The following is a 13589-nucleotide window of genomic DNA, read 5'->3' on the forward strand; positions in this document are numbered from 1 at the left end:
CTCTGAGCATTATAATAACTTACGCAAAATGGAAAAGGGGAAAATAGGAAAAGGTCACAGAGCTACAACAACAGCCTGTAACAAGACAGCAGAAGATATAATCGTCCATGAACCTGAGATGGCTAATGCTAGCGCAAATAAGACAGCAGCAGCAAAGGAATCCTCATTTCGTGGGGTGATGAAGGAGGAATTGCGCGAGGTGCTCACAGGCTTACGAGAGGAACGTCGAGAAGATGTAAGAAAATAACTAAATGAGTTCAAGAAGGACATTAACCAGAAACTTGAAGAAAACAAATTAGAACTTCACAGTATATCTACAAGAATGGGGGACGCAGAACAGCACATTGGGGAAACAGACACATGGAACTTCGCAGTCAAGGAAACACTTGAACAGTCACTGAAAAGCCAACACACACTACAGGCAAAAGAACAGTCACTGAAAAACTTAATTCATTAAGATAAGAATAATAAGTTACCAAAACCGTTCGCAGGAATGGATAACACTAGAGATCCCTTCAGTCTCCACAGAAAAATCTGTGTTTAGTTTCTTTGCCCCTAATTTGTGGAACAATATGCAGAGTTCACTGCAGCTAGATGTACTGGCGGCACTCAGGCAGTTTAAATTATTGATTGAGGACCTCTATGTAGTTGAATGTGATTGTGATGTGAATGTGATGTTTATTTTTGTTAATTGTGTGCTGAATTCTATTGTTTTATACACGTGTATGTTTTAATATTCTGTTTTTATTGTAATGTGGACAGGGCTCTCTTGTAAAATAGATTTTTAATCTCAATGTGACTCCCTGTTTAAATAAAGGTTAAATAAATAAAAAATGTAAAGTGCGTGGACGGTTGGATACACAACAGATGAGAGACAACTGCAACAGATCGACGGCAAGGTGAGTAAATGTTAGCTATTCGCTAGCTAAGATAATAATTAATCAAAGTACTATAAAAATATATAAAAATACATCATGTAATGTACCGTAAAACTTAAAATAAATCTGAACACCACAGGCACTTATTAGAGACAGGCTTCTATTTGAGCCTGGCGTCTATTTGCTCATTTGCATAGTTCACTGTTTAATTCCAGCATTCACTTCCAGAATTTTTATAAATGTCTTAATTTACTGCACTTATGTGTTGTCATTTACATATTATGTCATGTTTCTTCTGTCTTAGTATGCCTCTATAAAAAAACATCTTCTTGACAGAATAAATATTCTCCTCTTTGATTGTTGTTGGGGAAGAATCAGAATAGTTGGGTAACATAGATAAGATGTTTTATTTTCATTATATGCTTGTGAGTTACTTCTCATTTAGAATGTATCTTGTTGTACTATAGTGGTGGCCATTTGCAGTTATCCTTTCTCTGTCCTGGGTTCAGTTACTTGGGCCGCAGAGAGGGGAGAGGTCAAGCTTGTCGTCATGTGTAAACGTATATTTTAAACCATGTGAAGGGATGATTGAGGGGGAACCAATTATCTTATGGCTCCACCATGTCTGTGTGCCAGTCACTCCCTAATTTTCCCATCGTGGAGAGGAAGATGGCAGTGTCTGGAACCATTCTATGTTCCCTCTCTGGTTGACCTTATCTTGACTTAGAGGCTTACTCTCCTCTCCATGAGCTTGTCCAGAATGGGTTGTATTTGGGATGGGAGTGTCTAAAATGACAATTGATATATACAGTGGGGCAAAAAAAGTATTTAGTCAGCCACCAATTGTGCAAGTTGTCGCACTTACAAAGATGATAGAGGCCTGTAATTTTCATCATAGATACACTTCAACTATGACAGACAAAATGAGAAAGAAATTCCAGAAAATCACATTGTAGGATTTTTTAATGAATTTATTTACAAATTATGGTGGAAAATAAGTATTTGGTCACCTACAAACAAGCAAGATTTCTGGCTCTCACAGACCTGTAACTTCTTCTTTAAGAGGCTCCTCTGTCCTCCGCTCGTTACCTGTATTAATGGCACCTGTTTGAACTTGTTATCAGTATAAAAGACACCTGTCCACAACCTCAAACAGTCACACTCCAAACTCCACTATAGCCAAGACCAAAGAGCTGTCAAAGGACACCAGAAACAAAATTGTAGACCTGCACCAGGCTGGGAAGACTGAATCTGCAATAGGTAAGCAGCTTGCTTTGAAGAAATCAACTGTGGGAGCAATTATTAGGAAATGGAAGACATACAAGACCACTGATAATCTCCCTCGATCTGGGGCTCCACGCAAGATCTCACCCCGTGGGGTCAAAATGATCACAAGAACGGTGAGCAAAAATCCCAGAACCACACGGGGGGACCGAGTGAATGACCTGCAGAGAGCTGGGACCAAAGTAACAAAGCCTACCATCAGTAACACGCTACGCCGCCAGGGACTCAAATCCTGCAGTGCCAGACGTGTCCCCCTGCTTAAGACAGTACATGTCCAGGCCCGTCTGAAGTTTGCTAGAGAGCATTTGGATGATCCAGAAGAAGATTGGGAGAATGTCATATGGTCAGATGAAACCAAAATATAACTTTTTGGTAAAAACTAAATTCGTTGTGTTTGGAGGACAAAGAATGCTGAGTTGCATCCAAAGAACACCATACCTACTGTGAAGCATTTGGTGGAAACATCATGCTTTGGGGCTGTTTTTCTGCTAAGGGACCAGGACCACTGATCCGTGTAAACAAAACAATGAATGGGGCCATGTATCGTGAAATTTTGAGTGAAAACCTCCTTCCATCAGCAAGGGCATTGAAGATGAAACGTGGCTGGGTCTTTCAGCATGACAATGATCCCAAACACACTGCCCGGGCAACGAAGGAGTGGCTTCGTAAGAAGCATTTCAAGGTTCTGGAATGGCCTAGCAGGTCTCCAGATCTCAACCCCGTAGAAAATCTTTGGAGGGAGTTGAAAGTCTGTGTTGCCCAGCAACAGCCCCAAAACATCACTGCTCTAGAGGAGATCTGCATGGAGGAATGGGCCAAAATACCAGCAACAGTGTGTGAAAACCTTGTGAAGACTTACAGAAAACGTTTGACCTCTGTCATTGCCAACATAGGGTATATAACAAAGTATTGAGATAAACTTTTGTTATTGACCAAATACTTATTTTCCACCATAATTTGCAAATTAATTCATTAAAAATCCTACAATGTTATTTTTGGATTTTTTTTCTCATTTTGTCTGTCATAGTTGAAGTGTACCTATGATGAAAATTACAGGCCTCTCTCATCTTTTTAAGTGGGAGAACTTGCACAATTGATGGCTGACTAAATACGATGGCTCAGTCAATGGAGGGATTGTGTTGGTGGAACCAAGAGAATCCCAATACCACGGGAATCCTGCGGAGATTCAACCAGCAGGAATTGAATCGTCTCGCTGTGGTTTCCCAAAACTCGTAGGTTAACATGGGTGGTCTGGTGGGTGACCCAGCATATAGAGCACCCGTCCAGGACTCTAACACCCATGGGAATGGAGAGGAGTTGAGTGGCGATGCCCAGCTCAAATGCCAGTGTAACGTCCATGAGACAAACATCGGCCCCTGAGTCGATGAGTACCTGGAGAGACTTGGAATGGTCGATTGGAGAGAGGAGCGAGTTAAGGGAGAAGAACAATTATTATTATTATATTATATTATTTTATTATATTATTATTAAGACCCACCAGTGTACTCACTCCAACGAATGAACTAGGTCTCTTGAAGGGACAGGTAAACACAAAATGACCGGCAGTACCGCATACAGACAACTCTGGGTCTCAAGTCTGCTTACGCGTTTGGCTGGAGACAGCCTAGCCCTGCTGAGCTGCATCAGCTCGGGAAGAGGTGAATTGGCAGAATCTCCAGAGGCTTTTGGGGGGACTCGGGTAAGCTCGGATCCTCTCAGGGACGGGGACTTCCGGAGTCCATCAGACGCAAGGTGGGATCCTTGAGTGAGCGATTGGGACCGTGACCGGACCTTTTCTCTCCTACCTTCCAGTAGCCGACCATCGATCCGGATGGTTAAAGCGAAGAGTGAGTCGAGATTCGTCGCTATTTCTCAGGCTGCCAGCTCATCCTTTACCCCCTCCGATAATTAGTGCAGGAATGTGTCGAACAGCACGTCCGGGTTCATGGTCCTCCCCGCTGCTAGTGTGCGGAACTCCACTGCATAGACTGAGGCAGACGTCAGATTCTAGCTCCCACACCACCGTGGTCCAGGCGAGTGACCTCCTCGCTCGAAAATGAGTGAGCACTGGAAGAAAACGGCCTGGCAGGTTCTGGAATCTCCATCGCAGCACTCCGGGGGAGGTAAGCGGGGTTCCCAGGAAACTGGGGTGATGGTGCTGCTACCAGCCGGGTTACAGAGGGTCTGGGAGGTTACCATCATGGTAGGCTGCCTAGTAGGCAACCCACAGAATTGTTCCAGCAATGCATCAGGGTCAGGAAAAGTGGTCATGCAGGTGGGCTCAGTCAGGACAGGAAAGGGTCAAAACCAGGAGGGCGAGAAAAGAGAAAATGGAAAAGGCAGGCGCTGAGACACAAAACGCTGTTAGACTTGAACAAACAAGAAGAACTGGCACAGAGAGACAGAAAACACAGGTATGAATATCCAGAGGATAAGTGGGGAAGATGAGCGACACCTCAAGGGGCTGGAGTCGAGCACAACGACAGGTGAAACAGATTAAGAGCGTGACACCTCAGTCTTGTCTTGATTTAGCTGGAGGAAGTTGTGAGCCATCAAAGTATTTAAATCACTAATACAGTCTAATAATATATCTTTGCATCTACAATCCTCTAGTGACACAGAAATGTAAAGTTGTGTAATATCTGTGTAGCAGTGAAAATCAGTACTGTGCTTTCCATTAACGCTGCAAAGGGGTAATGTATATAAACCGAACAGTACCGGACCCAAAATTGAACCTTATGGAAAGCCATGTGATGTTTATTTTCTCTGAGTTATGTTTAGCAAGGGTGACAAGAAACTCTCGACCTGTTAAATAGGTCCTAAACCAATTCAGAACTGGAACGGAGAGGCCAACCAACCTCATGTCTGTCCAGAAGGACATCATGGTCAACAGTGTCAAATGCAGCAATTAAATCTAAGAGTACTAGGACAGAGAACTGTTTGGCATCTGTGTTGGCTCTAAAATAATTTACCACGGTAACTAAAGCTGTGCTGCATATATTAATATTAAAATCGCCCAACACAATGATTTTATCATAATTCTCAAGGTCAATAGTGTCATGACGTTGCCCTCTTTGGGTACAGCGAACACCATCCCCCACTCTCTGCTTCTACAACCAGACTGCTTTGGTCATTGAGAGGTCGTAAATTCCTGAGGAGAAGACCCTGCCTCATGGCCACACAGTATAAGAGACAGAGTGAATTTTCATAGAGAACAAAGGAATTTCTTCCACCTCAAAGAACTTGAGGTTCGAACAAATTTTATGTTCCGGAGAAGGTAATAAAGATCGGTGAAGAATCCAGCTACGAACTGGTCCGTTTGTTACAACTTGGGGAAGCTCATGGGAGACGGTGTGGCCACATTACCATAAAGCTGTTTATATAATAGCCTCAGATATGAGGTTTACATCTAATTGTTGTATAAGATGAATGAGTGAGTATGATACTGTTTGTAAAATTGTGTAATGTGATTTTGGACTGTTTAATGAAGGAAACTCCAATTCCCTTTTAAGTTGAACTAAATCAGAGGACCGACCGCCCATGAGCCCAGTTAGGGTCAGGCATCCTGGGACAGCCCCTTTTCTGCAATTCCGAATAAAACCCAACTTTGAGAAATTCTCAGTAGACCATGTTTTTCTCTATTACGAGTGGACGAAGGTTGCAGACCATTGCTGAATCTTTTAACCATACCACGTGGTTAAACTCTTAGACTATCGATACCGACAGAACAAGTCTTTATTAATGACTAATCTGCAGCTAGTAATTCAGTATCATTGAACGCGAAGAACGACAACCGCCGAAACATCCATTCTACAACAACATGAATGAATGTCGCTCTGAACTATCCCCTCTAACCACGAAAGACAGAAAGAGAGAGAGAGAGAGAGAGAGACGGACAATTCTACAAAAGAAACAACTTTTCAACGAAGATCAAGACGACACACTGAGCGTTAATATATATATTAATTGCAATTGTTCCCGAATGTGTAAAGGAGTAGCATTTCAATTGTTATAATTATTAACTCTGTAGTGACTTCTTAGTCGACCCCCACTTCCCTTTTTGTCTAACAAGACGCTATGCCAGTTTAGCCCACTAGGGCACATTTCCCTATCATTTCTTGTAACCATATTTACTGTGTTTGTTTATGCATTTCTGTGAATTACTTAGTTAGTAATAAATACATTATTTAAGACAATTGATGTATGGATGTGTCATAGTGAAGACTGGGTTCATGCAGATAACCAACCATTTATGACGTTTGGAATGAGACTAATGTGAGGTAAAGTAAATCATTCATTAATCAGAAGACTATGGATCAAATATGAAAATATCTGAAAGGTTATATTGGGAAATTATAACTTTGTAATCTGAATATTTTCCTTGGTGCCCCGACTTCCTTGTTAATTACAGTTACATGATTAATCAGATTGATCGCGTAATACTAATTACAGAGAATCTTTGATAAAAACTAAGTCTTCAATTTAATGACAGTAAAGACACGACAATACTTCAGAGAAATCAGCAACAAACGTGGGTGGCTGATATTTAAACAGTATAGTATGATGCTCAAAAGACCGAAGTCGCCAAATGAAATGTCCTTACAGCTGGGAGCATTATTAAATATAGAGGCTCTCTCTCCACCCTTTTCCTCTTTTCCTATAGAGTATGGAAAGCTGTAGTCCATGGGCAAGGCTTCAATAATTGTGGCACTACAGTCCTCTGTTGCTTATTCTGCCAGGGAAGACTGAAGCGCTACCAGACCATGCCCGTCAGTCTCTAAAACAGTTTGCTATGTTGCTGGAAATAATCCTTGAACCTATTGCGGTTAGAGGGAATCCCGTCTCTTTTAAAAAGTGCTGATTGCTCCCACAACAAATCAAAGTTGTCACAAAAGGAGATATTCCTGTCTTTGAAAAGTTTCTTCAGATACTCATTTAGGGCATCGAGTCGACAGAAACATTCCGAAACCCCTTCGATATCAAGAGAGGGGACAGATATAATTATTCTCTTCCTTATGCTAGCGAGGGTGTTGAAGAAAATGTGTTGTCCTCCCTCAGATCACCTAATGCGAAGGTCATTAAAACCTACAGTATGTCAGTGACAATGGTGTCAATATTGTAATAGTTGGACAGAACCGTGGGCAGGAGGAAGTTGATGTCATGGACACAGGCTCCTGGGTGACAGTGGACCTTGGTTGTTCCACAGACTGTAGGCAGAACAAAATATCTCACCATCGAGCTGCCCAAATGATGGTATTGTTGATGGAATCTGATGGGGAACGAAGAGGGGGAGCGGGTGGGACTGCCTTGGGCAGGGGGCTGGAGGCTTCTAGCCAGGCTAGCCTGACTCTTTGCAACAGTGGATGGTGCTGGAAATTCCAGGAAGGTGGAAGATGGTCCGAGACCCTTGAGTCAGCAACTTGCTGAACTGTGATGGTCGTGGGGGAGGGTTCCACTGGGCGGCCGGTGGCTGGTGGTCTACTCAGAGGATCTGTGCTGACACCCTCCCCCACGGGGAAAAGTTGTTTGATAGCTGGATTGGATCTTTCGGATAGATGAGGGGTGGTCAGACTGACTCCCCAATTTCCTACGCCTTGCCTGTGTTCAGTCTCCCATGCACCGCAGAGTTGAGCTTAACATCTAATTGGGACAGATCAACACCGCCGTCTCATTGACAGCTTTGCTATAGGAAGCATTTATAACCGAGATTCGGTTTGCCTAGGCTACAGCAAGGGCGGTGTCCTTAAGTTATCCTTTTCTCACAGCCGAGTGAACAGCCAGAGGATCTCTTCCCTAAGCTGCTTGATGGTGGTGCATTAAGGGCAGACAAATCCCAGTCCATTTTTCAGTTCCACTTTATCCTCATTTTGTGATTGTGTGGAAATCATCTTGCACAACACATTTGTGCCCAGCTGTGGATAAAAAGTCACCGTGTTGCAGATAAATTTACACGGTTATCAAAACGTCACACCATGGTAAGCCTACACGAAACACAGCCATTATTTAAAGTGTTTCTAAAATGCCCTTTGACCACTAGATATCATGGGTATTATGACACCTCCACTGTGGGGCTCTATGCTTATACAGTTTTTTCAAAGAGACAGAAATGTGACATGCTGGGAGAATGACTGTGTTTGGTTTCCTCCAAATCATTGATCATTTAGTAACAGAGTCTCTTTCACTCATTGAGGGTTGATATGCTGATTAACTTGCATTACAGATGGATTGGGGATTTTTTTATTTTACCTTTATTTAACTAGGCAAGTCAGTTAAGAACAAATTCTTATTTTCAATGACAGCCTAGGAACAGTGGGTTAACTGCCTTGTTCAGGGTCAGAGCAACAGTTTTTTACCTTGTCAGCTCGGGGATTCGATCGTTCAGTTACAAGGCCAATGCTCTAACTATTAGGCTACCTACCTGCTGATGCATGAATTTTGGGCAACCAATTGCAGCACTCCAATGGATAGTCAAGTCTGACAACTCAGACAAGCTCATGTGTTTAAATCACATGAAAGCCAGTGAGGGCTATGGCAAAAACAGAATTTTCTTCCAAAAATAAAATGTTTAAATGGCTAAATATACTGAACAAAAATATAAATATACGGTGTTGGTCCCATGTTTCATGAGGTGAAATAAAAGATCCCAGAAATGTTCCATATGGACAAAAAGCTTATTTTTTTCCCAAATGTTGTGCATCCCTGTTAGAGAGCATTTCTCATTTGCCAAGATAATCCATCCACCTGGCAGGTGTGGCACTTCAAGAAGCTGATTAAACAGCATAATTATTACATAGGTGCACTCTTAAAATGTGTGGTTTTGTCACAGAACACAATGCCACAAGTTTTGAGGGAGCTTGCAATTGGCATGCTGACTGCAGGAATGTCCACCAGAGTTGTTGCCAGATAATAGAATGTTCATTTCTCTACCATAAGCTGCCTCCAACATTGTTTTAGAGAAGTATGTCCAACTGGCCTCACAATTTCAGACCATGTGTAATCACGCCAGCCCAGGACCTCCACATCTGGCTTCTTCACATGCAGGATCGTCTGAGACCAGCCACTCAGACAGCTGATGAAACAAAGAAGTGTTTCTGTCTGTAATAAAGCCCTGCATTTAAACCAAATATCAATCCAGGTTGGATGTGACAGCAGAGATGAGGTGCACACTGTCGACCACGCCCCCTTTGAAAAGCTCAGACGCGACATGCATCAAGCGCACCCATCTTATTAGTGGCGGTGAGTAAAGACACATTATGTCAGACTAATTTGCAATTGACTGTCATAACCCCACATTACGCAGATGTGATTGTGAGTTGAGAAGACAATCAGAAATACTGTTAGAATGTTTTTCAATTGATTGCCATAGCCCCAAAAATAAAAGTAAACATTGGTTGTTAGTTACATAATTTTGTTCACATGGTTGGGCTCAAAATGGGGTCGTGGGTCAAAAGTTTGGGAACCCTGCCCGAGACAATATCATGTGTGACAACCCAGGAAGGCATCCGCTTTTGAGATACTGTATTTGTATTTATTATGGATCCCCATTAGCTGCTGCCAAACCTGCAGCTACTCTTCCTGGGGTCCAGCAAAATTAAAGCAGTTCATACAATTTTAAAAACATTACAATGCTTTCACAGATTGTATTGTAGTGGTGGAGAAGTGGCCCCTACTCCTCCACTAGCACATATCTACAGTACTAAATCCATGTGCATGTATAGTGTGTTTGTTATCATGTGTATGCATGTGTCTGTGCCAATGTTTGTGTTGCTTCACAGTCCCTGCTGTTCCATAAAGTGTTTTTTAAAATCTATTTCTTAAATCAAAATTTTACTGCTTGCGTCAGTTACTTGATGTGGAATAGAGTTCCATGTAGTCATGGCTCCATATAGTACTGTGTGGCTCCATATAGTACTGTGTGCCTCCCGATCATTCAGAGTATCTCTACCGCTCCTGCTGTCTCTAGAGAGTTGAAAACCGCAGGTCTGGGACAGGTAGCACGTCCGGTGAACCGGTCAGGGTTCCATAGCCGCAGGCAGAACAGTTGAAACTGGAGCAGCAGCACGACCAGGTGGACTGGGGACAGCAAGGAGTCATCAGGTCAGGTAGTCCTGAGGCATGGTCCTAGGGCTCAGGTCCTCCGAGAGAAAGAAAGAGAGGAAGAAAGAAACAGAGAGAGAATTAGAGAGAGCATACTTAAATTCACACAGGACATCAGATAAGACAGGAGAAATACTCCAGATATAAGAGACTGACCCTAGCCCCCCAACACAAACTATTGTAGCGTAAATACTGGAAGCTGAGACATGAGGGGTCAAGAGACACTGAGACCCTGTCCGACAATAACCCCGGACAGAACCAAACAGGCAGGATATAACCCCACCCAGTTTGCCAAAGAACAGCCCCCACACCACTATAGAGGGATATCTTCATCCAAGGGCCAGTCGTGCTGCCCTGTTCTGAGCCAGTTGCAATTTTCCTAAGTCCTTTTTTGTGGCACCTGACAACACAACTGAACAGTAGTCAAGGTGCGACAAAACTTGGGCCTGTAGGACCTGTCTTGTTGATAGTGTTGTTAAGGCAGAGCATCTCTTTATTTTGCTGGATAAGCGCAGACAAAGGAATGTTCTAAGATTCTTCACAATGTGTTATCCAATCTCAAAACATTTTAGAAAAAGGCTCATTATTGAAAACAGGGGTGCCAATAAGTATTACTTGTAAAACAAAATCTCTCAGCAATTGAATTACTATAAAATATGTATACAGTACCAGTCAAATTTGGATACACCTACTCAAAGGTTTTTCTTTATTTTTCCTATTTTCTACATTGTAAAATAGTAGTGAAGACATCAAAACTATGAAATCACACATTAATTTGACCTTTAACTAGGCAAGTCAGTTAAGAACAAATTCTTATTTACAATGACCGCCTACACTGGCCAAACCCGGACGATCCTGGGCCAATTGTGCGCCGTCCTGTGGGACTCCTAATCACAGCTTGATACGGCCTGGAATCGAACCAGGGTGTCTGTAGTGACGCCTCTAGCACTGAGATGCAGTGCCGTAGACCGCAGCGCCACTCGGGTGGGAACCACACATGCGGAGAACATCCGTTCACCTACTCTGCGTCTCACAGAGATACGGAGGATGGAACCAAAACTCTCAAATTTGGACTCATCTGACCAAAGGACAGATTTCCACTGGTCTAATGTCAGTTGCTCGTATTTCCTGGCCCAAGCAAGTATCTTCTTCTTATTGGTGTCCTTTAGTAGTGTTTTCTTTTGCAGCATTTTGACCATGAAGCCCTGATTCACATATTATTCTCGGAACAGTTGATGTTGAGATGTGTCTGTTACTTGAACTCTGAAGCATTTATTTGGGCTGCAATTTCTGAGGCCGGTAATGCTAATGAACTTATCCTCTGCAGTAGAGGTAACTCTGGGTCTGCCTTTCCTCTGGTGGCGACTGCACTTGCAGAAACGTTCAATGTTCTTGACATTTTCCACGTTGACTGACCAGAAATTCCACAAATTAACCTTTAACAAGGCATACCTGTTAATTGAAATACATTCCTCATGGAGCTGGTTGAGAGAAAGCCAAGAGTGTGCAAAGCTGTCATCAAGGCAAAAGTTGGCTTAGAAGATTCGCAAATTTAAAATATATCTTGAGTTGTTTAACACTTTGGTTACTACATGATTACATATGTAATGGGACGGCAGGTAGCCTACTGGTTAGAGTGTTGGACTAGTAACCGATAGGTTGCACAATCGAATCCCTGAGCTGACAAGGTAAAAATCTGTCGTTCTTCCCCTGAACGAGGCAGTTTACCCACGGTTCCTAGGCCGTTATTGAAAGTAAGATTGTTCTTAACTTACTTGCCTAGTTAAATAAAGGTTAAATAAATAAAAAATACACAAATGTAAAGTATGGAGGAGGAGGTGTGATGGTGCTTTGCTGGTGACACTGACAGTGATTTATTTAGAATTCAAGGCACACTTAACCAGCATGGCTACCACAGCAGTCTGCAGCGGTACGCCATCCCATCTGGTTTGTGCTTAGTGGGACTGTCATTTGTTTTTGAACAGGACAATGACCCAACACAGCTCCAGGCTGGGTAAGGGCTATTTGAACAGGGAGAGTGATGGAGTGCTGCATCAGATGACCTGGCCTCCATAATCACCCAACCTCGACCCAAATTGTATGGTCATGTTAACATTGTAACACTGAATGAAAAACACTGCTAAACATGTATGTGTGAAAGGCCTATTTTATTGAAGGATCACAATACAACATTGCCATCATGAATGGATGAATGTGGGGCTTTGTAGAGTAATGTTAGTTATGTTGATTCCATATGGAGACCAGGAAAGAATCGTCCGTGACCCCATTCTGGTACCTCATCATCCATGATGATGTCTGAACCATGATGCTAATCAACAGGAGACATGGAATTAGCCTTCACCCTTTTTATAAACCTCTAGTAACTTCTCTTTGGCATGCATGTAGATAGCTATATGTACATACGTTGTGCTTCATCTTCTGCAATGGCATTCACAAGTCCATTCTCCACCTTCTCCATGGCACTATCCTCTTGGGGAAGATTTGTCATCATATCATATTATTTCAGATCAAAACCAGGAGTAATAGTACACACACACACACACACACATGCACACAATAGACATACCTTCCTTAGCGTTATCTTCATTGAGGGAGCTTGCTAACAGGACACCCACTAGAGCGAACAGCAGTAACATACTCTGGATCTTCATCCTTTACTGAACCACATAGAGCATGGCATTTTAAAACACACACTGATCATCATCCTCTAGAAAATGAGATAAACCGTGTTGTTAGCATGTCACATTATACAGTTGTCCACCAATCTACTCTTGTATGCAACAACCAGTCCAGCCATACACACCTGTCCACACCTATATACATCTGAGAATGTGCTCAGCGAAAGCAAACTTACCTCTGATAGTTGGAATATGCTGACTGATTGATACCTGGTTGTCTTGATGTCTTCTGGACCTCAGTAGAAGACGAGTGTCTCTCTGCCCCTTGCAGTCCTGTCTTATACTCTTTCTGCCCCACCTCTTACAGTTGAATAACAAACAGACACTACAGCCGTGACAATAACCACAGTTACACACCCTGGAGTGTATTCCCTCCCTCCAGGCAAAAATAGGCTGAATCAACATTAGGGTTTCCTTGTAATAACTGGCTTATTCGATGTAATCATGTTGCATCAAAATGGCTAGTTGGATAGATTTGCAAAAAGTGAGTTCTCTTATTTTTTTATTTTACCCCCTTGTCTCATCGCTGCAATGCAACACTCCAATGGGCCCGGGAGGCGAAGGTAGAGTCATGCATCCTACGAAACAAGACCCACCAAACCGTGCTTCTTAACACCCACCCGCTTACCCC

At 42.7% G+C, this 13589-nt stretch overlaps 1 long non-coding RNA gene across 1 annotated transcript; it reads right to left on the reverse strand.

The window, feature by feature from the left end:
* Window positions 1–12408: 12408 nt before the first annotated feature.
* LOC112253314 lies at window positions 12409–13262 on the reverse strand. The gene is made up of 4 exons (XR_002953973.2): window positions 13135–13262; window positions 12847–12937; window positions 12684–12749; window positions 12409–12588 (listed from the first exon to the last, which is right to left on the reverse strand). It is a non-coding gene; the product is annotated as an uncharacterized LOC112253314 (long non-coding RNA).
* Window positions 13263–13589: the final 327 nt, after the last annotated feature.

This window comes from Oncorhynchus tshawytscha, unplaced genomic scaffold (assembly GCF_018296145.1).
Source record: "Oncorhynchus tshawytscha isolate Ot180627B unplaced genomic scaffold, Otsh_v2.0 Un_contig_5391_pilon_pilon, whole genome shotgun sequence".
NCBI lineage: Eukaryota > Metazoa > Chordata > Actinopteri > Salmoniformes > Salmonidae > Oncorhynchus > Oncorhynchus tshawytscha.